Below are 24,018 nucleotides of genomic sequence, written 5' to 3'. Positions count from 1 at the left end.
GGGACAAAGGGGAAGGTGCACTCTGAGGTGGAGAGGACAAAGGGGAAGGTGCACTCTGAGGTGGAGAGGACAAAGGGGAAAGTGCACTCTGAGGTGGAGAGGACAAAGTGGAAGGTGCACTCTGAGGTGGAGGGACAAAGGGGAAGGTGCACTCTGAGGTGGAGGGACAAAGGGGAAGGTGCACTCTGAGGTGGAGAGGACAAAGGGGAAAGTGCACTCTGAGGTGGAGAGGACAAAGTGGAAGGTGCACTCTGAGGTGGAGGGACAAAGGGGAAGGTGCACTCTGAGGTGGAGAGGACAAAGGGGAAAGTGCACTCTGAGGTGGAGAGGACAAAGTGGAAGGTGCACTCTGAGGTGGAGAGGACAAAGGGGAAGGTGCACTCTGAGGTGGAGGGACAAAGGTGAAGGTGCACTCTGAGGTGGAGAGGACAAAGTGGAAGGTGCACTCTGAGGTGGAGGGACAAAGGGGAAGGTGCACTCTGAGGTGGAGAGGACAAAGGGGAAGGTGCACTCTGAGGTGGAGAGGACAAAGGGGAAGGTGCACTCTGAGGTGGAGAGGACAAAGGGGAAGGTGCACTCTGAGGTGGAGGGACAAAGGGGAAAGTGCACTCTGAGGTGGAGAGGACAAAGGGGAAAGTGCACTCTGAGGTGGAGGGACAAAGGGGAAGGTGCACTCTGATGAGGAGAGGACAAAGGGGAAGGTGCACTCTGAGGTGGACAGGACAAAGGGGAAGGTGCACTCTGAGGTGGAGAGGACAAAGAGGAAGGTGCACTCTGATGTGGAGGGACAAAGGGGAAGGTGCACTCCGAGGTGGAGGGACAAAGTGGAAGGTGCACTCTGAGGTGGACAGGACAAAGGGGAAGGTGCACTCTGAGGTGGAGAGGACAAAGAGGAAGGTGCACTCTGAGTTGGAGGGACAAAGGGGAAGGTGCACTCTGAGGTGGAGAGGACAAAGGGGAAGGTGCACTCTGAGGTGGATAGGACAAAGGGGAAGGTGCACTCTGAGGTGGAGGGACAAAGGGGAAGGTGCACTCTGAGGTGGAGAGGACAAAGGGGAAGGTGCACTCTGAGGTGGAGAGGACAAAGGGGAAGGTGCACTGTGAGGTGGAGGGACAAAGGGGAAGGTGCACTCTGAGGTGGAAAGGACAAAGGGGAAGGTGCACTCTGATGAGGAGAGGACAAAGGGGAAGGTGCACTCTGAGGTGGAGAGGACAAAGGGGAAGGTGCACTGTGAGGTGGAGGGACAAAGGGGAAGGTGCACTCTGAGGTGGACAGGACAAAGTGGAAGCTGCACTCTGAGGTGGAGAGGACAAAGGGGAAGGTGCACTCTGAGGTGGAGGGACAAAGGGGAAGGTGCACTCTGAGGTGGAGAGGACAAAGTGGAAGGTGCACTCTGAGGTGGAGAGGACAAAGGGGAAGGTGCACTCTGAGGTGGAGGGACAAAGGGGAAGGTGCACTGAGGTGGAGGGACAAAGGGGAAGGTGCACTCTGAGGTGGAGAGGACAAAGGGGAAGGTGCACTCTGAGGTGGAGGGACAAAGGGGAAGGTGCACTCTGAGGTGGAGAGCACAAAGTGGAAGGTGCACTCTGAGGTGGAGGGACAAAGGGGAAGGTGCACTCTGAGGTGGATAGGACAAAGGGGAAGGTGCACTCTGAGGTGGAGAGGACAAAGGGGAAGGTGCACTCTGAGGTGGATAGGACAAAGGGGAAGGTGCACTCTGAGGTGGAGAGGACAAAGGGGAAGGTGCACTCTGAGGTGGATAGGACAAAGTGGAAGGTGCACTCTGAGGTGGAGGGACAAAGGGGAAGGTGCACTCTGAGGTGGATAGGACAAAGGGGAAGGTGCACTCTGAGGTGGAGAGGACAAAGGGGAAGGTGCACTCTGAGGTGGAGAGGACAAAGGGGAAGGTGCACTCTGAGGTGGATAGGACAAAGGGGAAGGTGCACTCTGAGGTGGATAGGACAAAGTGGAAGGTGCACTCTGAGGTGGAGAGGACAAAGGGGAAGGTGCACTCTGAGGTGGAGGGACAAAGGGGAAGGTGCACTCTGAGGTGGAGAGGACAAAGGGGAAGGTGCACTCTGAGGTGGAGGGACAAAGGGGAAGGTGCACTCTGAGGTGGAGGGACAAAGGGGAAGGTGCACTCTGAGGTGGAGAGGACAAAGAGGAAGGTGCACTCTGAGGTGGAGAGCACAAAGTGGAAGGTGCACTCTGAGGTGGAGGGACAAAGGGGAAGGTGCACTCTGAGGTGGATAGGACAAAGGGGAAGGTGCACTGTGAGGTGGAGGGACAAAGGGGATGGTGCACTCTGATGTGGAGGGACAAAGGGGAAGGTGCACTCTGAGGTGGATAGGACAAAGGGGAAGGTGCACACTGAGGTGGAGGGACAAAGGGGAAGGTGCACTCTGAGGTGGAGAGGACAAAGGGGAAGGTGCACTCTGAGGTGGAGAGGACAAAGGGGAAGGTGCACTCTGAGGTGGAGGGACAAAGGGGAATGTGCACTCTGAGGTGGAGAGGACAAAGGGGAAGGTGCACTCTGCGGTGGAGGGACAAAGGGGAAGGTGCACTCTGAGGTGGAGAGGACAAAGGGGAAGGTGCACTCTGAGGTGGTGAGGACAAAGGGGAAGGTGCACTCTGAGGTGGAGGGACAAAGTGGAAGGTGCACTCTGAGGTGGAGAGGACAAAGGGGAAGGTGCACTCTGAGGTGGAGGGACAAAGGGGAAGGTGCACTCTGAGGTGGAGAGGACAAAGGGGAAGGTGCACTCTGTTGTGGTGAGGACAAAGGGGAAGGTGCACTCTGAGGTGGAGGGACAAAGTGGAAGGTGCACTCTGAGGTGGAGAGGACAAAGGGGAAGGTGCACTCTGAGGTGGAGGGACAAAGGGGAAGGTGCACTCTGAGGTGGTGAGGACAAAGGGGAAGGTGCACTCTGAGGTGGAGGGACAAAGTGGAAGGTGCACTCTGAGGTGGAGAGGACAAAGGGGAAGGTGCACTCTGAGGTGGAGGGACAAAGGTGAAGGTGCACTCTGAGGTGGAGAGGACAAAGTGGAAGGTGCACTCTGAGGTGGTGGGACAAAGGGGAAGGTGCACTCTGAGGTGGAGAGGACAAAGGGGAAGGTGCACTCTGAGGTGGAGAGGACAAAGGGGAAGGTGCACTCTGAGGTGGAGAGGACAAAGGGGAAGGTGCACTCTGAGGTGGAGGGACAAAGGGGAATGTGCACTCTGAGGTGGAGAGGACAAAGGGGAAGGTGCACTCTGAGGTGGAGAGGACAAAGGGGAAGGTGCACTCTGAGGTGGAGAGGACAAAGGGGAAGGTGCACTGTGAGGTGGAGAGGACAAAGGGGAAGGTGCACTGTGAGGTGGAGAGGACAAAGGGGAAGGTGCACTCTGAGGTGGAGAGGACAAAGGGGAAGGTGCACTGTGAGGTGGAGAGGACAAAGGGGAAGGTGCACTCTGAGGTGGAGAGGACAAAGTGGAAGGTGCACTCTGAGGTGGAGAGGACAAAGGGGAAGCTGCACTCTGAGGTGGAGAGGACAAAGGGGAAGGTGCACTCTGAGGTGGAGAGGACAAAGGGGAAGGTGCACTGTGAGGTGGAGAGGACAAAGGGGAAGTTGCACTCTCAGGTGGAGGGACAAAGGGGAAGGTGCACTCTGAGGTGGAGAGGACAAAGTGGAAGGTGCACTCTGAGATGGAGAGGACAAAGGGGAAGGTGCACTCCGAGATGGAGAGGACAAAGGGGAAGGTGCACTCTGAGGTGCAGAGGACAAAGTGGAAGGTGCACTCTGACGTGGAGAGGACAAAGGGGAAGGTGCACTCTGAGATGGAGAGGACAAAGTGGAAGGTGCACTCTGAGATGGAGAGGACAAAGGGGAAGGTGCACTCTGAGATGGAGAGGACAAAGGGGAAGGTGCACTCTGAGGTGGAGGGACAAAGGGGAAGGTGCACTCTGAGGTGGAGAGGACAAAGAGGAAGGTGCACTCTGAGGTGGAGGGACAAAGGGGAAGGTGCACTCTGAGGTGGAGAGGACAAAGGGGAAGGTGCACTCTGAGGTGGAGAGGACAAAGGGGAAGGTGCACTCTGAGGTGGTGAGGACAAAGGGGAAGGTGCACTCTGAGGTGGAGTGACAAAGTGGAAGGTGCACTCTGAGGTGGAGAGGACAAAGGGGAAGGTGCACTCTGAGGTGGAGGGACAAAGGGGAAGGTGCACTCTGAGGTGGAGAGGACAAAGGGGAAGGTGCACTCTGAGGTGGTGAGGACAAAGGGGAAGGTGCACTCTGAGGTGGAGGGACAAAGTGGAAGGTGCACTCTGAGGTGGAGAGGACAAAGGGGAAGGTGCACTCTGAGGTGGAGAGGACAAAGGGGAAAGTGCACTCTGAGGTGGAGAGGACAAAGTGGAAGGTGCACTCTGAGGTGGAGGGACAAAGGGGAAGGTGCACTCTGAGGTGGAGAGGACAAAGGGGAAGGTGCACTCTGAGGTGGAGAGGACAAAGGGGAAAGTGCACTCTGAGGTGGAGAGGACAAAGTGGAAGGTGCACTCTGAGGTGGAGGGACAAAGGGGAAGGTGCACTCTGAGGTGGAGGGACAAAGGGGAAGGTGCACTCTGAGGTGGAGAGGACAAAGGGGAAAGTGCACTCTGAGGTGGAGAGGACAAAGTGGAAGGTGCACTCTGAGGTGGAGGGACAAAGGGGAAGGTGCACTCTGAGGTGGAGGGACAAAGGGGAAGGTGCACTCCGATGAGGAGAGGACAAAGGGGAAAGTGCACTCTGAGGTGGAGAGGACAAAGGGGAAAGTGCACTCTGAGGTGGAGGGACAAAGGGGAAGGTGCACTCTGATGAGGAGAGGACAAAGGGGAAGGTGCACTCTGAGGTGGACAGGACAAAGGGGAAGGTGCACTCTGAGGTGGAGAGGACAAAGAGGAAGGTGCACTCTGATGTGGAGGGACAAAGGGGAAGGTGCACTCCGAGGTGGAGGGACAAAGTGGAAGGTGCACTCTGAGGTGGACAGGACAAAGGGGAAGGTGCACTCTGAGGTGGAGAGGACAAAGAGGAAGGTGCACTCTGAGTTGGAGGGACAAAGGGGAAGGTGCACTCTGAGGTGGAGAGGACAAAGGGGAAGGTGCACTCTGAGGTGGATAGGACAAAGGGGAAGGTGCACTCTGAGGTGGAGGGACAAAGGGGAAGGTGCACTCTGAGGTGGAGAGGACAAAGGGGAAGGTGCACTCTGAGGTGGAGAGGACAAAGGGGAAGGTGCACTGTGAGGTGGAGGGACAAAGGGGAAGGTGCACTCTGAGGTGGAAAGGACAAAGGGGAAGGTGCACTCTGATGAGGAGAGGACAAAGGGGAAGGTGCACTCTGAGGTGGAGAGGACAAAGGGGAAGGTGCACTGTGAGGTGGAGGGACAAAGGGGAAGGTGCACTCTGAGGTGGACAGGACAAAGTGGAAGCTGCACTCTGAGGTGGAGAGGACAAAGGGGAAGGTGCACTCTGAGGTGGAGGGACAAAGGGGAAGGTGCACTCTGAGGTGGAGAGGACAAAGTGGAAGGTGCACTCTGAGGTGGAGAGGACAAAGGGGAAGGTGCACTCTGAGGTGGAGGGACAAAGGGGAAGGTGCACTGAGGTGGAGGGACAAAGGGGAAGGTGCACTCTGAGGTGGAGAGGACAAAGGGGAAGGTGCACTCTGAGGTGGAGGGACAAAGGGGAAGGTGCACTCTGAGGTGGAGAGCACAAAGTGGAAGGTGCACTCTGAGGTGGAGGGACAAAGGGGAAGGTGCACTCTGAGGTGGATAGGACAAAGGGGAAGGTGCACTCTGAGGTGGAGAGGACAAAGGGGAAGGTGCACTCTGAGGTGGATAGGACAAAGGGGAAGGTGCACTCTGAGGTGGAGAGGACAAAGGGGAAGGTGCACTCTGAGGTGGATAGGACAAAGTGGAAGGTGCACTCTGAGGTGGAGGGACAAAGGGGAAGGTGCACTCTGAGGTGGATAGGACAAAGGGGAAGGTGCACTCTGAGGTGGAGAGGACAAAGGGGAAGGTGCACTCTGAGGTGGAGAGGACAAAGGGGAAGGTGCACTCTGAGGTGGATAGGACAAAGGGGAAGGTGCACTCTGAGGTGGATAGGACAAAGTGGAAGGTGCACTCTGAGGTGGAGAGGACAAAGGGGAAGGTGCACTCTGAGGTGGAGGGACAAAGGGGAAGGTGCACTCTGAGGTGGAGAGGACAAAGGGGAAGGTGCACTCTGAGGTGGAGGGACAAAGGGGAAGGTGCACTCTGAGGTGGAGGGACAAAGGGGAAGGTGCACTCTGAGGTGGAGAGGACAAAGAGGAAGGTGCACTCTGAGGTGGAGAGCACAAAGTGGAAGGTGCACTCTGAGGTGGAGGGACAAAGGGGAAGGTGCACTCTGAGGTGGATAGGACAAAGGGGAAGGTGCACTGTGAGGTGGAGGGACAAAGGGGATGGTGCACTCTGATGTGGAGGGACAAAGGGGAAGGTGCACTCTGAGGTGGATAGGACAAAGGGGAAGGTGCACACTGAGGTGGAGGGACAAAGGGGAAGGTGCACTCTGAGGTGGAGAGGACAAAGGGGAAGGTGCACTCTGAGGTGGAGAGGACAAAGGGGAAGGTGCACTCTGAGGTGGAGGGACAAAGGGGAATGTGCACTCTGAGGTGGAGAGGACAAAGGGGAAGGTGCACTCTGCGGTGGAGGGACAAAGGGGAAGGTGCACTCTGAGGTGGAGAGGACAAAGGGGAAGGTGCACTCTGAGGTGGTGAGGACAAAGGGGAAGGTGCACTCTGAGGTGGAGGGACAAAGTGGAAGGTGCACTCTGAGGTGGAGAGGACAAAGGGGAAGGTGCACTCTGAGGTGGAGGGACAAAGGGGAAGGTGCACTCTGAGGTGGAGAGGACAAAGGGGAAGGTGCACTCTGTTGTGGTGAGGACAAAGGGGAAGGTGCACTCTGAGGTGGAGGGACAAAGTGGAAGGTGCACTCTGAGGTGGAGAGGACAAAGGGGAAGGTGCACTCTGAGGTGGAGGGACAAAGGGGAAGGTGCACTCTGAGGTGGTGAGGACAAAGGGGAAGGTGCACTCTGAGGTGGAGGGACAAAGTGGAAGGTGCACTCTGAGGTGGAGAGGACAAAGGGGAAGGTGCACTCTGAGGTGGAGGGACAAAGGTGAAGGTGCACTCTGAGGTGGAGAGGACAAAGTGGAAGGTGCACTCTGAGGTGGAGGGACAAAGGGGAAGGTGCACTCTGAGGTGGAGAGGACAAAGGGGAAGGTGCACTCTGAGGTGGAGAGGACAAAGGGGAAGGTGCACTCTGAGGTGGAGAGGACAAAGGGGAAGGTGCACTCTGAGGTGGAGGGACAAAGGGGAATGTGCACTCTGAGGTGGAGAGGACAAAGGGGAAGGTGCACTCTGAGGTGGAGAGGACAAAGGGGAAGGTGCACTCTGAGGTGGAGAGGACAAAGGGGAAGGTGCACTGTGAGGTGGAGAGGACAAAGGGGAAGGTGCACTGTGAGGTGGAGAGGACAAAGGGGAAGGTGCACTCTGAGGTGGAGAGGACAAAGGGGAAGGTGCACTGTGAGGTGGAGAGGACAAAGGGGAAGGTGCACTCTGAGGTGGAGAGGACAAAGTGGAAGGTGCACTCTGAGGTGGAGAGGACAAAGGGGAAGCTGCACTCTGAGGTGGAGAGGACAAAGGGGAAGGTGCACTCTGAGGTGGAGAGGACAAAGGGGAAGGTGCACTGTGAGGTGGAGAGGACAAAGGGGAAGTTGCACTCTCAGGTGGAGGGACAAAGGGGAAGGTGCACTCTGAGGTGGAGAGGACAAAGTGGAAGGTGCACTCTGAGATGGAGAGGACAAAGGGGAAGGTGCACTCCGAGATGGAGAGGACAAAGGGGAAGGTGCACTCTGAGGTGCAGAGGACAAAGTGGAAGGTGCACTCTGACGTGGAGAGGACAAAGGGGAAGGTGCACTCTGAGATGGAGAGGACAAAGTGGAAGGTGCACTCTGAGATGGAGAGGACAAAGGGGAAGGTGCACTCTGAGATGGAGAGGACAAAGGGGAAGGTGCACTCTGAGGTGGAGGGACAAAGGGGAAGGTGCACTCTGAGGTGGAGAGGACAAAGAGGAAGGTGCACTCTGAGGTGGAGGGACAAAGGGGAAGGTGCACTCTGAGGTGGAGAGGACAAAGGGGAAGGTGCACTCTGAGGTGGAGAGGACAAAGGGGAAGGTGCACTCTGAGGTGGTGAGGACAAAGGGGAAGGTGCACTCTGAGGTGGAGTGACAAAGTGGAAGGTGCACTCTGAGGTGGAGAGGACAAAGGGGAAGGTGCACTCTGAGGTGGAGGGACAAAGGGGAAGGTGCACTCTGAGGTGGAGAGGACAAAGGGGAAGGTGCACTCTGAGGTGGTGAGGACAAAGGGGAAGGTGCACTCTGAGGTGGAGGGACAAAGTGGAAGGTGCACTCTGAGGTGGAGAGGACAAAGGGGAAGGTGCACTCTGAGGTGGAGGGACAAAGGGGAAGGTGCACTCTGAGGTGGTGAGGACAAAGGGGAAGGTGCACTCTGAGGTGGAGGGACAAAGTGGAAGGTGCACTCTGAGGTGGAGAGGACAAAGGGGAAGGTGCACTCTGAGGTGGAGGGACAAAGGGGAAGGTGCATTCTGAGGTGGAGGGACAAAGGGGAAGGTGCACTCTGAGGTGGAGAGGACAAAGTGGAAGGTGCACTCTGAGGTGGAGGGACAAAGGGGAAGGTGCACTCTGAGGTGGAGAGGACAAAGGGGAAGGTGCACTCTGAGGTGGAGAGGACAAAGGGGAAGGTGCACTCTGAGGTGGAGGGACAAAGGGGAATGTGCACTCTGAGGTGGAGAGGACAAAGGGGAAGGTGCACTCTGAGGTGGAGGGACAAAGGGGATGGTGCACTCTGAGGTGGAGAGGACAAAGGGGAAGGTGCACTCTGAGGTGGAGGGACAAAGGGGAAGGTGCACTCTGAGGTGGAGAGGACAAAGGGGAAGGTGCACTCTGAGGTGGAGAGGACAAAGGGGAAGGTGCACTGTGAGGTGGAGAGGACAAAGGGGAAGGTGCACTCTGAGGTGGAGAGGACAAAGGGGAAGGTGCACTCTGAGGTGGAGGGACAAAGGGGAAGGTGCACTCTGAGGTGGAGAGGACAAAGGGGAAGGTGCACTCTGAGGTGGAGAGGACAAAGGGGAAGGTGCACTCTGAGGTGGAGGGACAAAGGGGAAGGTGCACTCTGAGGTGGAGAGGACAAAGGGGAAGGTGCACTCTGAGGTGGAGAGGACAAAGGGGAAGGTGCACTCTGAGGTGGAGAGGACAAAGGGGAAGGTGCACTCTGAGGTGGAGAGGACAAAGCGGAAGGTGCACTCTGAGGTGGATAGGACAAAGGGGAAGGTGCACTCTGAGGTGGAGAGGACAAAGGGGAAGGTGCACTCTGAGGTGGAGAGGACAAAGGGGAAGGTGCACTCTGAGGTGGATAGGACAAAGGGGAAGGTGCACTCTGAGGTGGAGAGGACAAAGGGGAAGGTGCACTCTGAGGTGGAGAGGACAAAGGGGAAGGTGCACTCTGAGGTGGAGGGACAAAGGGGAAGGTGCACTCTGAGGTGGAGAGGACAAAGGGGAAGGTGCACTCTGAGGTGGAGAGGACAAAGGGGAAGGTGCACTCTGAGGTGGAGGGACAAAGGGGAAGGTGCACTCTGAGGTGGAGAGGACAAAGGGGAAGGTGCACTCTGAGGTGGAGAGGACAAAGCGGAAGGTGCACTCTGAGGTGGATAGGACAAAGGGGAAGGTGCACTCTGAGGTGGAGAGGACAAAGTGGAAGGTGCACTCTGAGGTGGAGAGGACAAAGGGGAAGGTGCACTGTGAGGTGGAGAGGACAAAGGGGAAGGTGCACTCTGAGGTGGAGAGGACAAAGTGGAAGGTGCACTCTGAGGTGGAGAGGACAAAGGGGAAGCTGCACTCTGAGGTGGAGAGGACAAAGGGGAAGGTGCACTCTGAGGTGGAGAGGACAAAGGGGAAGGTGCACTGTGAGGTGGAGAGGACAAAGGGGAAGTTGCACTCTGAGGTGGAGGGACAAAGGGGAAGGTGCACTCTGAGGTGGAGAGGACAAAGTGGAAGGTGCACTCTGAGATGGAGAGGACAAAGGGGAAGGTGCACTCTGAGATGGAGAGGACAAAGGGGAAGGTGCACTCTGAGGTGCAGAGGACAAAGTGGAAGGTGCACTCTGAGGTGGAGAGGACAAAGGGGAAGGTGCACTCTGAGATGGAGAGGACAAAGTGGAAGGTGCACTCTGAGATGGAGAGGACAAAGGGGAAGGTGCACTCTGAGATGGAGAGGACAAAGGGGAAGGTGCACTCTGAGGTGGAGGGACAAAGGGGAAGGTGCACTCTGAGGTGGAGAGGACAAAGAGGAAGGTGCACTCTGAGGTGGAGGGACAAAGGGGAAGGTGCACTCTGAGGTGGAGAGGACAAAGGGGAAGGTGCACTCTGAGGTGGAGAGGACAAAGGGGAAGGTGCACTCTGAGGTGGTGAGGACAAAGGGGAAGGTGCACTCTGAGGTGGAGGGACAAAGTGGAAGGTGCACTCTGAGGTGGAGAGGACAAAGGGGAAGGTGCACTCTGAGGTGGAGGGACAAAGGGGAAGGTGCACTCTGAGGTGGAGAGGACAAAGGGGAAGGTGCACTCTGAGGTGGTGAGGACAAAGGGGAAGGTGCACTCTGAGGTGGAGGGACAAAGTGGAAGGTGCACTCTGAGGTGGAGAGGACAAAGGGGAAGGTGCACTCTGAGGTGGAGGGACAAAGGGGAAGGTGCACTCTGAGGTGGTGAGGACAAAGGGGAAGGTGCACTCTGAGGTGGAGGGACAAAGTGGAAGGTGCACTCTGAGGTGGAGAGGACAAAGGGGAAGGTGCACTCTGAGGTGGAGGGACAAAGGGGAAGGTGTATTCTGAGGTGGAGGGACAAAGGGGAAGGTGCACTCTGAGGTGGAGAGGACAAAGTGGAAGGTGCACTCTGAGGTGGAGGGACAAAGGGGAAGGTGCACTCTGAGGTGGAGAGGACAAAGGGGAAGGTGCACTCTGAGGTGGAGAGGACAAAGGGGAAGGTGCACTCTGAGGTGGAGGGACAAAGGGGAATGTGCACTCTGAGGTGGAGAGGACAAAGGGGAAGGTGCACTCTGAGGTGGAGGGACAAAGGGGATGGTGCACTCTGAGGTGGAGAGGACAAAGGGGAAGGTGCACTCTGAGGTGGAGGGACAAAGGGGAAGGTGCACTCTGAGGTGGAGAGGACAAAGGGGAAGGTGCACTCTGAGGTGGAGAGGACAAAGGGGAAGGTGCACTCTGATGAGGAGAGGACAAAGGGGAAGGTGCACTCTGAGGTGGAGAGGACAAAGGGGAAGGTGCACTCTGAGGTGGAGAGGACAAAGGGGAATGTGCACTCTGAGGTGGAGAGGACAAAGGGGAAGGTGCACTCTGAGGTGGATAGGACAAAGGGGAAGGTGCACTCTGAGGTGGAGAGGACAAAGGGGAAGCTGCACTCTGAGGTGGAGAGGACAAAGTGGAAGGTGCACTCTGAGGTGGAGAGGACAAAGGGGAAGGTGCACTCTGAGGTGGAGAGGACAAAGGGGAAGGTGCACTCTGAGGTGGAGAGGACAAAGGGGAAGGTGCACTGTGAGGTGGAGAGGACAAAGGGGAAGGTGCACTCTGAGGTGGAGAGGACAAAGTGGAAGGTGCACTCTGAGGTGGAGAGGACAAAGGGGAAGCTGCACTCTGAGGTGGAGAGGACAAAGGGGAAGGTGCACTCTGAGGTGGAGAGGACAAAGGGGAAGGTGCACTCTGAGGTGGAGAGGACAAAGTGGAAGGTGCACTCTGAGGTGGAGAGGACAAAGGGGAAGGTGCACTCTGAGGTGGAGGGACAAAGGGGAAGGTGCACTGTGAGGTGGAGAGGACAAAGGGGAAGGTGCACTCTGAGGTGGAGGGACAAAGGGGAAGGTGCACTCTGAGGTGGAGAGGACAAAGTGGAAGGTGCACTCTGAGATGGAGAGGACAAAGGGGAAGGTGCACTCTGAGATGGAGAGGACAAAGGGGAAGGTGCACTCTGAGGTGGAGAGGACAAAGTGGAAGGTGCACTCTGAGGTGGAGAGGACAAAGGGGAAGGTGCACTCTGAGATGGAGAGGACAAAGTGGAAGGTGCACTCTGAGATGGAGAGGACAAAGGGGAAGGTGCACTCTGAGGTGGAGGGACAAAGGGGAAGGTGCACTCTGAGGTGGAGAGGACAAAGAGGAAGGTGCACTCTGAGGTGAAGGGACAAAGGGGAAGGTGCACTCTGAGGTGGAGAGGACAAAGGGGAAGGTGCACTCTGAGGTGGAGAGGACAAAGGGGAAGGTGCACTCTGAGGTGGAGGGACAAAGGGGAAGGTGCACTCTGAGGTGGAGGGACAAAGGGGAAGGTGCACTCTGAGGTGGAGAGGACAAAGGGGAAGGTGCACTCTGAGATGGAGAGGACAAAGGGGAAGGTGCACTCTGAGGTGGAGGGACAAAGGGGAAGGTGCACTGTGAGGTGGAGGGACAAAGGGGAAGGTGCACTCTGAGGTGGAGGGACAAAGGGGAAGGTGCACTCTGAGGTGGAGGGACAAAGGGGAAGGTGCACTCTGAGATGGAGAGGACAAAGGGGAAGGTGCACTCTGAGGTGGAGGGACAAAGGGGAAGGTGCACTCTGAGGTGGAGGGACAAAGGGGAAGGTGCACTCTGAGGTGGAGGGACAAAGGGGAAGGTGCACTCTGAGGTGGAGAGGACAAAGTGGAAGGTGCACTCTGAGATGGAGAGGACAAAGGGGAAGGTGCACTCTGAGATGGAGAGGACAAAGGGGAAGGTGCACTCTGAGGTGGAGAGGACAAAGTGGAAGGTGCACTCTGAGGTGGAGAGGACAAAGGGGAAGGTGCACTCTGAGATGGAGAGGACAAAGTGGAAGGTGCACTCTGAGATGGAGAGGACAAAGGGGAAGGTGCACTCTGAGATGGAGAGGACAAAGGGGAAGTTGCACTCTGAGGTGGAGGGACAAAGGGGAAGGTGCACTCTGAGGTGGAGAGGACAAAGAGGAAGGTGCACTCTGAGGTGGAGGGACAAAGGGGAAGGTGCACTCTGAGGTGGAGAGGACAAAGGGGAAGGTGCACTCTGAGGTGGAGAGGACAAAGGGGAAGGTGCACTCTGAGGTGGAGGGACAAAGGGGAAGGTGCACTCTGAGGTGGAGGGACAAAGGGGAAGGTGCACTCTGAGGTGGAGAGGACAAAGGGGAAGGTGCACTCTGAGATGGAGAGGACAAAGGGGAAGGTGCACTCTGAGGTGGAGGGACAAAGGGGAAGGTGCACTGTGAGGTGGAGGGACAAAGGGGAAGGTGCACTCTGAGGTGGAGGGACAAAGGGGAAGGTGCACTCTGAGGTGGAGAGGACAAAGGGGAAGGTGCACTCTGAGATGGAGAGGACAAAGGGGAAGGTGCACTCTGAGGTGGAGGGACAAAGGGGAAGGTGCACTCTGAGGTGGAGGGACAAAGGGGAAGGTGCACTCTGAGGTGGAGAGGACAAAGGGGAAGGTGCACTGTGAGGTGGAGGGACAAAGGGGAAGGTTCACTGTGAGGTGGAGGGACAAAGGGGAAGGTTCACTGTGAGGTGGAGAGGACAAGGGGGAAGGTGCACTCCTGGTTCAATGGACCGGATCATGAACCAGAATGCGGACTTCACGGACTGGACTGTGACAGGTGAACTCTGAAGTGGAGGGATAAATCAGCGACGTCGGTGGCAAAGAATACAGAGCGGTCGGGACTGACGACTAAAAATATTTAAGGGGGAGGCTTTGAGTGGATAAAATAACTAAACCCCCAATCATCATGCAGTGAGGAAAGGGAAACAGATTTCGCCATGTGAGGTGCCAGGTACTTGTATCTCTGTGATGTTCATTGGTGGAGAACATAGATGCAGGGAGAGCTACGAGTGTGACCGGAGCCAGGAACATGCCACAGCAGCAATTCCCACTCGTTCCTTCCCTGGACAGATAAAATTGGTGCCACGTACAAAATAGTGGAGGTGCTCTGGAAGCCTTTATGCTGGGGAGTATCCAGTTGGTGTTCATTCGGATTTTGTGTGTTGATCCGGATTTCAAGCTTCCGCAGAATCTCCTTTGTTTAGATGAAATTGGGAAATGGTAAATTAGTTTACTATCTATACTGAAAATCTTCGGTTTGCAGGAGATTTATTCTGTCTATGCATACCATTCAGCCATTGAGGCAGAGAAGGAGAAACAATAACAGAATGCAGGATAAAGTGTTACAGCTGAAGGGCCGCGGAAAGCAAGGTACAAGGCTAAAACAGGGGAGACTATGAGGTGGAGAGTCCATCTTGTTGTAGAAGACCATGCAAGGGTGTCAGAACAGTGGGATAGAAGCTCTCCTTGAGCTTGATGGACTTTTGTATCTTCTGCCCAAAGGGAGAGAGGAGTAGAGAGAATGTCCGGGGTGGGTGTGGTTTTTGATTATATTGACTACTTTACCAGACAGCAAGAAGTGTAGGCAGGTATCCATGGAAGTATTAAAATGCATTGTCAATATCTCCTCAATTTTCTGGGCCTTGCACTTGGTGGATTTACCTTTTGTTCCCAGTTGGAAGTCAAGTGGTGAAAAAATATTTTAAAGACATACGACTGAAGAAATATTATTGCCCAAAGGTACTTTAACTCGACAATCTAAAATCAAAGGTTAAGATTGCCAGGAATTGTGCAGATCATTTCTGGGAGATAGAAAATGAATTAATTTTCAGATAAAATGGGATACAGAATTCATCTGAAGAGAGAGATAGAAACTTCAAGGATAAACATTGTCTGTTATTTAAGTTTCCACAATTGCACCCCAGGTTTGATGGATTGCAAATGGGAAAGTGACAACATCAGCAAGAAATCTCAAGCTGCACAACTACGGAATTTATTGTTCTTATTTATTTATAACCTTACAAACCTCGTTGACACACTTGCAGCCTATCGATGAAATATGAGTTCCCCAAAACAAGCATTTTCAATTCCAAGCCTCTCAAAGTATAGGAAACAGTGAGAAACAGGGTAATAATTTATTCTCAGAAATAGTCTTAGAAAAAAATGATTGTATGTTGATTAAGGAAGTGTCCGTAACTGACGAAAGAACTATAGTTTTCTCCTCTGTGAGCTCTGCATACACTTTTCACTGCCTTAGTAAAACAGCCAACATAATCAAAAACTCCCATCTATGCTGGACATTTCCCCTTTTCCCCTCACACAATGGGCAGAAGATAGACAAGTGTGAAAGACATACCCCCTGTTCAAGGATAGCTTTCTATCCTGATGTTATAAGAATATTAAATCATCCCATAGAACAATAAGGATGGGTTCTTGACCTCACAATCCATCCCCTTATGTTCTTGCACATTGTCTGCCTGCACTACACTTTCTCTGTAACTGTAACACTTTATTCTGCATTCTTTTGCTGATTTCCCTTGTAAATTTAATTGGCTCCATCTTGGGTACAAGCCTACAAAGTACCCAAGACATCTTCAGGGAGCGGTGTCTCAGAAAGGCAGCATCCATTATTAAGGACCTCCAGCAACCAGGGCATGCCCTTTTCTCACTGTTACCATCAGGTAGGAGGTGCAGAAGCCTGAAGGCACACACTCAGCGATTCAGGAACAGCTTCTTCCCCTCTGCCATCAGGTAGGAGGTACAGAAGCCTGAAGGCACACACTCAGCGATTCAGGAACAGCTTCTTTCCCTCTGCCTTCCAATTCGTAAATGGACATTGAACCCTTGGACACCAGCTCACTTGTTTAATATATATTATTTCTGTTTTTTGCATGAATTTTAATCTATTTAATGTACATATACTGTAATTGATTTACTTACTTATTATTATTTTTTCTTCTTCTATATTATATATTGCATTGAACTGCTGCTGCTGTTAACAAATTTCATGACACATGCCAGTGATAATAAACCTGATTCTGGTTCTGACTCTGATAACCACCTCAGTGTGCTGAAGTGACAAAGTGATCAGTACAGACAGCAGGCACAAGAAAAACTGCAGATGCTGGAAGTTTGTTCAGGCTGAACGGGGAGAGTCATTTCAGGCTGAGACCCTTCATTGAACATTTCAACATTCCAACATTTCCCGCCAGAGATACTGCCTGACCTGCTGAGTTATTCCAATATTGTTTTTGTGTGTGTGTGTGTGTGTGTGTGTGTGTGTGTGTGTGTGTGTGTGTGTGTGTGTGTGTGTGTGTGTGTGTGTGTGTGTGTGTGTGTGTGTGTGTGTGTGTGTGTGTGTGTGTGTGTGTGTGTGTGTGTGTGTGTGTGTGTGTGTGTTTATCTGGCATGCAAAGCAAAGTTCTTCACTGCATGTGACACAATAACAAACAAATTTACCAAGTTACGTCTAGTCATTACTTCTCTAGGTGACTGAGATTGCCGTTTCTCACACTGCATTGTCTGCAAAAAGCAGTGGTATTTGTCGAACCGTGGTCAGCAGTGGGAGTGAAGAGCTGGCCCACAGAGAGAATTCTGCCTTCTTCACAAATGTGCCCTGGGGATCCTCTTCCATTTTCTTCACCACCGTATTGAAATTAAAATCTATGCACAGTCTTGTGAGCAAACGCTGTCTCTTTCACCTTTTCCTTTTTCTGATGAGATTTTAAATTGAGGTCCTACCTGCTTCTATGGGTGGACATTTAAAAATCTCCAGGCGTGATTGAAAGAGAAGGAGGAGAGTTCTCTGAATAACCTGACCTAGTGTTCCACCTTCCCACACGACTGATTTAAGAGAGAGACCTGCATTTCTATAGAACCTTTCATGCTGGAAACACTTCAACTGATGAAGTGCAGTCACTGCTGTCCTGTATTTGTGGCGATGGAGAAGGAGAGGTGACTTGATAGAGGTGTACAAGATGATAAGAGGCATAGAGTGGACAGACAAAGACCTTTCCCAGGGCAGAAACAGAGCAGCTAGCACAAAAGGCATAATTTTAGGGTGATTTGAGGAAAGTGGAGGGGGAATGTCGGAGGTAAGTTCTTTAAGCAGAGATTAGAGGGTATGTGGAAGTCCGTGCCATGGATAGTGGCAGAGGCTAATATATTAGAGATGTTCAGACAGGCACAGGGATGAAAGAAAGATAGAGGACTATGTGGGAGGGGAGTGTTAGATTGACCTTGGAGTGGATTACAAGATCAGTACAGCACTGTGGGCCAAAGACTGTACTGTGCTGTAATGGTCTAAGACGATATACTGTACTGTGCTGTAATGGTCTATATCAACAGTGAGACCTGCTAGCAGCTTTGCTCCTAGATGAGCTCAATGCCTTTTATGTTCACTTTGACCAACAAAGCATGGAGGCACCTTCATGAACTCCCACAGCCCCAATGATGATTTCAGCCATTGTGAGAGCATCGTTCAGGAGGGTGAGCCCACGGAAACGATCTTGCCCAGATGGTGGACCTGGCTGAGTACTGAAGACCTGTACTAATCAACTGGCTGGAGTGTTTACTGACATCCTTAACCTCTCACTTCAGCAGTCTGAGGTATCCAGCTGCCTCAATCATACCTGTGCCTAGGAAGAACATGGTAATCTGCCTCAATGACTATCATCCACTGTGATGAAGGGCTTTGACAGATCAGTCCTGAAGCAGAGCACTTCCTGACCGAGAAACAACTTGGATCCACTCCAATTTGCCGACCAAGACAACAGATCAGCAGCAGATGCTATTTCATTGGCTTTTCATTCAATACTGGATCATCTGGACAACAAAGATACGTACATCAGGATGTTCTTAATCAACGACAGCTCGGCATTCAATACCATCATCCTGTCAAAGCTAATCAATAAGCTTCAAGACCTTGGCCCCAGTATTTCCTTGTGCAATTGGATCCTGGATTTCCCCAGTTGCTGACCCCAGTCAGTTTGGATTGGCAACAGCACCTCCACAATCTCCATCACACAGGTGCTCCACTGGGCTGTGTGCTTATCCCCCTGTTCTACTCACTTTACACTTATGACTGTGTTGATAAGGACAGCTTCAATGTTATATTCAGGTTTGCTGATGACACAGACTGTCACTGGCCGAATGGTGATGAATCAGCATATAGGAGGGAGATTGAAAACGTGGCTGAGTGGAGCCACAACAACCCCTCACTCAGTGTCAGACAGACCAGGGAGCTGGTGATTGACCTCAGGAGGAGGAAACCAGAGGACCATGAGCCAGTCCTCATCGGGCGTTTGGAGGTGGAGAAGGTCAGTAACTTTAAATTTCTGGCTGTTACCGTATTGGAGGATCCATCCTGGAACCAGTACTTTCTTTGTATTTGCACAGTTTGTCTTTTGCACATTGGTTAATTATCATTGTGTGTGATTCTGTTGTGTTTCTTTGTTCTACTGTGAATGCCTGCAGGAAAATGAATCTCAGGGTGATACATGGTGACATGTACATGCTTCGATTACAAATTTACTTTGAACTTTGAACAGAGAGTGAGTGTGAGGAAACCAATCTCAGGGAGGAAGGCAACGTGGAAATCCTGCATCAGGACCCACTAAGCTTTTCTAGCAGAGGTCTCTTCTCACCTGCCCCGGTGCCCCTCCTTCCCTCTTCTCCTGTCAGATACCTTCTTCTCCAGCTCTTCCTTTTCCTTCCCCACCCACTTCACCTTCTAGCTTGTCTCCCTTCCCCACCCCTCACACTCTTATTCTGGCATCTTCTCCCGTCCTTTCCAGTCCAGAAGAAGGGTCTCAGCCTGAAGCATTGACTGTTTCTTCAAGTCTATAGACATGCTGAGTTCCACCAACATTTTGTGTGTGTTTTACCAACAGAAAGTTTGTTTCTTCAGAATCCAGCGTCTGCCGTCTCCTGTGATAACTGCTCACTGAAAAGCTCGTCACCAACAGAAAATCAGGACCAGTGTGTTTTTATTGCCACAGGGTTCCTGTGTGAAAACTAGCCTCTGAGCATTTCATATAATATGAAATACTTTGATCTATTTACAGTAATACTACAAGATATAGAATAATCACACATTCTTTTATTCCTTAACTAATGGTATATTTCCACAGCCCTTCAGCACCCTTCATCACGGGCACAAGTCTCCAGAACACCTTCAATAACCGGTGCCTCAAAAAGACTGCATCCATCATTAAGGACCTCCATCACCCAGGACATGTCCTCTTCTCATTGCTACCATTAAGGAGGAGGTACAGGAGATGAAGATACACACACACACACACACACACACACTCTTTGTCTCTGTCTCTGTCTCTGTCTCTCTCTCTCTCTCTCTCTCTCTCTCTCTCTCTCTCTCTCTCTCTCTCTCTCTCTCTCTCTGTTTTAGGAACAGCTTCTTCCCATCCACCATCAGATTTCTGGACAATGAACCCAGGAATACTACCTCACTATTTTATCCATATATAAACAATGCTACAATTTTTGCAAGCAAAGCAGGAATATATTTTGTTTTAGTTCTGATCTTTCTTGCAACATCAATTACTTTGTTTTAAAAGTTTCTACATCGTCAATAATTTTATATCACTAACCTGCATGCCTAATTAAATTATGAAGCAAGCTGGGAGGCACCCCAACACTCCCACAGTCCAAAGATGTACTGGATAATTTAATTGATCATTGTAAATTATCCCATGATCAGATTAGGGTTGAATTGGGGTTGATGGGTGTTGCTGAGATAGTATGGCTTGAAGGACCGAATGGCCTACTCTGCACTGCATTGCTCAATAAATAAAATAAAATAAATAAATAGAAATTGCTGAAAAATAGTTTAGACAGACAGAAGCAACAACTACAAGATTTCCAGAACACGAGAGGAAGATATCAAAAGGATTTGCTGATGCTTTTATTGGTGAACTGAGATTAAATTAGCAGCTGTGGATCATTTATTTTTAATTTTAGAAACTTTATACACCAGTACGCAACATCAACCAGATCCAAATTAATTCATTGCTGTGAAGAGGCACATTGCAGAATCCATAATTATTGCACATAAAGCTGAAAGTTTTATAGCAATTTAGACACTTTGTAAGATTGCTGTATGCCGTGATTAAGTTTATCATTTAATATTCTGCACAACATGAATGCAATGTCCATATAAATAGTTCCAGCCCACTCTCTCCTGAAGGTGACCACATTGATCATAATCTAATCAAAATCAATGCGCTCGCATGGTTCACTTTCCATAGACAGAGGGGACTTTGAAGAACCAAGGTAAAATTAAGGATCAAGGATCAGAAATCAACTTTATTTTCTGTATATATTTACATGGATTAGGAATTCACTGTGGTGTGGCGGCATGACAAAAAACAATGATCAACAAAGGATAAAGTATTATATAAAATATAAAGTTTAATGTTAAAGTACCGATATGGAATAAAATGTGTATAAATTTATTAATGCATGTATTTGCAATCTAAATACATAATACATATGTATGTATTTACAGTCTAAACAGCAATATAGTAGTAGTTTAAAGGGTTTACAGTGCAGTGGAGTGACACGGTAATAGATAGAGTGGGGCAGGTGTGGCTAACTGCAATGGTTGATCAGATTAACTGCCTGTGTGAAGGAACTTTTAAGATGGTGTAAAGATTTTGTTTAATAACCCTCTAGCACTTTCCAGAAAGGAGCTTTTGGAAGAAGCGGCTTACTGGGTGGGTAGTGTCCACAATGATTTTTCCTGCCGGTTTCTTTGTCCTGGAAATGTACAAGTCCTGCAGTGATGGTAGACTGCAGACAGTGACCTGACCCATCGTCATTATCAGGGACCTCCTCCACCCAGGTCATGCTTTCTTCTCACTGCTGCCTTCAGGAAGGAGGTGCAGGAGCCTCAGGACTCACACCACCAGGTTCAGGAACAGTTATTATTCTCAAAAATCAGGCTCTTGAACCAATGGGGATAACTTCAGTTGCCCCATCACTGAACTGTTCCCACAATCTATGGACTCACATTCAAGGACTCTCCATCTCAAGTTCTCGATATTTATTGCTTATTTATTGTTATTATCATCATTATTATTTCTTTCTTTTTGTGTTTGTACAGCTTGTTGTCTTTTGCACATTGGTTTTTGTATGCTTGTTGGGTGCAGTATCTAATTGATTCTGCTATGGTTATTGAATTTATTGAGTGTGCCTACAAGTAAACAAACCTCAGGGTTGTATATAGTGATATACATGTACTTTGATAATAAATTTACTTTGAACTTTGAACTTTGACAGTTTGCAGTAGTTTTTGTATATTGTCAGACAACCAGACAGTAATAGCTGATGTGAGGATGCTTTCTAAGATGGACATAGCGGAGACTTCAGATGTTGCGGATACCCCGCAGATGCTGTTCAACCTGCTGAGTTGGCTAAAAGGAATGTCAAATCTAACTTAATGCCAGAAAAAAAGCCCTGTACACTAGAGCCTGATACTGCTCTGGTTGTACATCAAAGGCCAAATCTCGCTGGCAAGTAGGTGCTGAGCAGGTTATATTAAACCCTGTAAGCCCTGGAAAGTTCAACACTGGGGATTCAAATGAAGAAGTTGTGAATGACTAACAAACTTCTTGTTACATTCTTCCACTGAATGAGTTCGGAGTCTAGGAGCAAAGCACAAATTTGTTGACATCTTTCTGCACATTTCTTTGGTTCGGGGGGTTCGTGGGTCAAGATAGAGCTAGCACAAGATCTACAAGCTCTAGGAGCAAAGCACAAACTTGTTGACGAAGGAATTGTAAGCAGTGGCTTCAATAATGTTTCATTTCTGCAGTTGTTTTTTTAGCTTCTCTGGAGATTACAAAGTTTCTCACTGACGTTTTCCACAGAGATCTCCAGAAATGTTCCTTTGGGAAGATGTATGAGGATGAAGCAAGCAAGGAGTACTGCAGCCTCTTCTCTTCTCCTTCGACCCTTCCCCAGAGTGAGAGACTCAGAGATTCCTCCCTGAAGTGTGCAACTGCAGCTTCATCACAATTCAGAACATATCAGAGTAAAAAGAAAGTCTGCTGTATTGTCCACAAGTAGCCCATCAGCTACACTTCATATATGAAACAGTCTTCTCACTATTTCTCTTCATGTTTGGGTCAAAAGTTCCATGTTGTCTTCAGAAATGCACTTTTAATCTGAATTTAAAATACTTCTTTGTTTGGTTCTACAAAGAAACAGTTTGAAACAGGATCATTCTGCTACGTACATATAAAAGGCTTTCAAATTTGTAACATTTTTTATATTCCAACAAATTTTACAGTCATCTGCTCAGTGGGGTAACAGAACGTCTAACTGTCTGCAGGGGACCCCACAACCCATCAAGGAAAGAATTTTAGTGAAAATTAATATAAAAACTGCAGATGCTGGAAATCTGAAAAACAATCCCATGGCAAATATTGTAGCACTCAATGTGTCAACCCAGGTTAACACTGTGGAAAGTGAAGCAGTTAGCATCTCAGATTGAAGACTCTTTGCCAGACCCTAATAAAGGGTCTTTGACAATGCTGAGGTGCATCCTTGGTTACATCATCAGTGATGTAACCTGAGGCCATCAGTTGTTTTTGGTGCCCAGGCAACTCAGCCAGGGTGATCAGACTCCGGCTTGTGTCCCAGCAACATTGATCCATGGGTCACACCTCTTGATCCACAGCCGTCTGGACGCTCGCTCAGCAGCCTCTGTGATGGTCCTGACGGCTGTTTTCTTTGCAGCCCCAGAATGCCAAGGAGAGAGTGTGAGCAGCCAGTAAAACCTTTACACCTCACCTTTACAAGTTCACATCGTACCCACCATCCCTGTCTCTGGCTCTGTTCTACCAGCTCCTGGTACTTGGCTTTCTTACGTTCAAATGCCTCCTCAATCTGGTCTTTCCAAGGCACAGTCAGTTCTACCATGAGGTTTCTGATGGAATGGCCATGTCAGGCCACAGGGATGATAATGTAATGAAGTCAGGGAACTTGCTTGTCAAGATTGACTTTCAGTTGCCATTCAGAAGCCATGTTGAGCAAGCTTGCTGATGATCTGGGCGGAGGCTGTGGTTGGTCTCCAGCCGTGACAAAGACGGTGGCTTTCTGGGTTGGTGGAGGTGCTGAGGAGATACTGTACTTTCTACACTGCCTTCAACACCTGGTCATGGCGCCAGTGGTAGCGGCCTTCTTCCAGGGCTTTTGGGCAGCTGCCAGGGATGTGCTCCAGGGTCCCTCTACCAGGGTAGAGAGGAGATTGTACACAGCTGGGATCAGGAACTTGATGCACTGAGGTCAGCCTGCCAGATGTTGCACCAGAAGATCTTCTGCTTCAGTGTACCCTCCCACTCTGTCCAAGCTCACTGCTGCCCCATTTCTACCATCCTGTTGCTACGTGCTTTCTCGACAGCTGCTCACCCTTCTTCCTGGATCAGTTTTTGTCTGACCTTGACCTGGGGCCTGTTGATGTGCATTGAAAGGAAGCTGCCCAGCCCTGACTGACTAGATGACACTGTCCCTACCAGATCCCTGTGCCTCAGACATGCCTCAGCCTTCCCCACTGCAACCTTGGCCTTCCATTTCCTGCCTGTCCATACCCCAAAGCCTGCTGATGAGACTTTTCGGATTGCTGGAATCTCTGTACAGCAGCTGCAGGTTATTCCTCTTGCCATACAGACCAATAGTGCTTGGGCTATGTAGGATGCCCAGCCATCTCCAAAGGTTGCCATTTCTGGAACCTCATATGCCAGCATGGGCCAAAGGATTTGGGGACGATACCATGCTGGTAGGTCCAGGCTTAGAACTTGCCAGGTAGACCTGACTTGTGCACACTGGTGAGCCAGACTTCTAACCCCTTGGTGGTTCTCTGGAAGGCAGCCACATCTCTTAGTCAGCAGTCAAAGACCTTCCCTGGATTCATGACTGGTTTCTCAGGGATGGATACCATCCAAAGAGAAACAGAACTTGTCCATGAGTCTGCCTTGCTTTAAGCAGAGACCTGGATTTTCCTGGCTTAAAGCTCATCGTTGTCCATGTGATGAGC

The sequence above is a fragment of the Hemitrygon akajei genome, chromosome 10, assembly GCF_048418815.1.
Source record: "Hemitrygon akajei chromosome 10, sHemAka1.3, whole genome shotgun sequence".
Taxonomy (NCBI): Eukaryota; Metazoa; Chordata; class Chondrichthyes; order Myliobatiformes; family Dasyatidae; genus Hemitrygon; species Hemitrygon akajei.
This window is presented reverse-complemented; position numbering follows the sequence as displayed.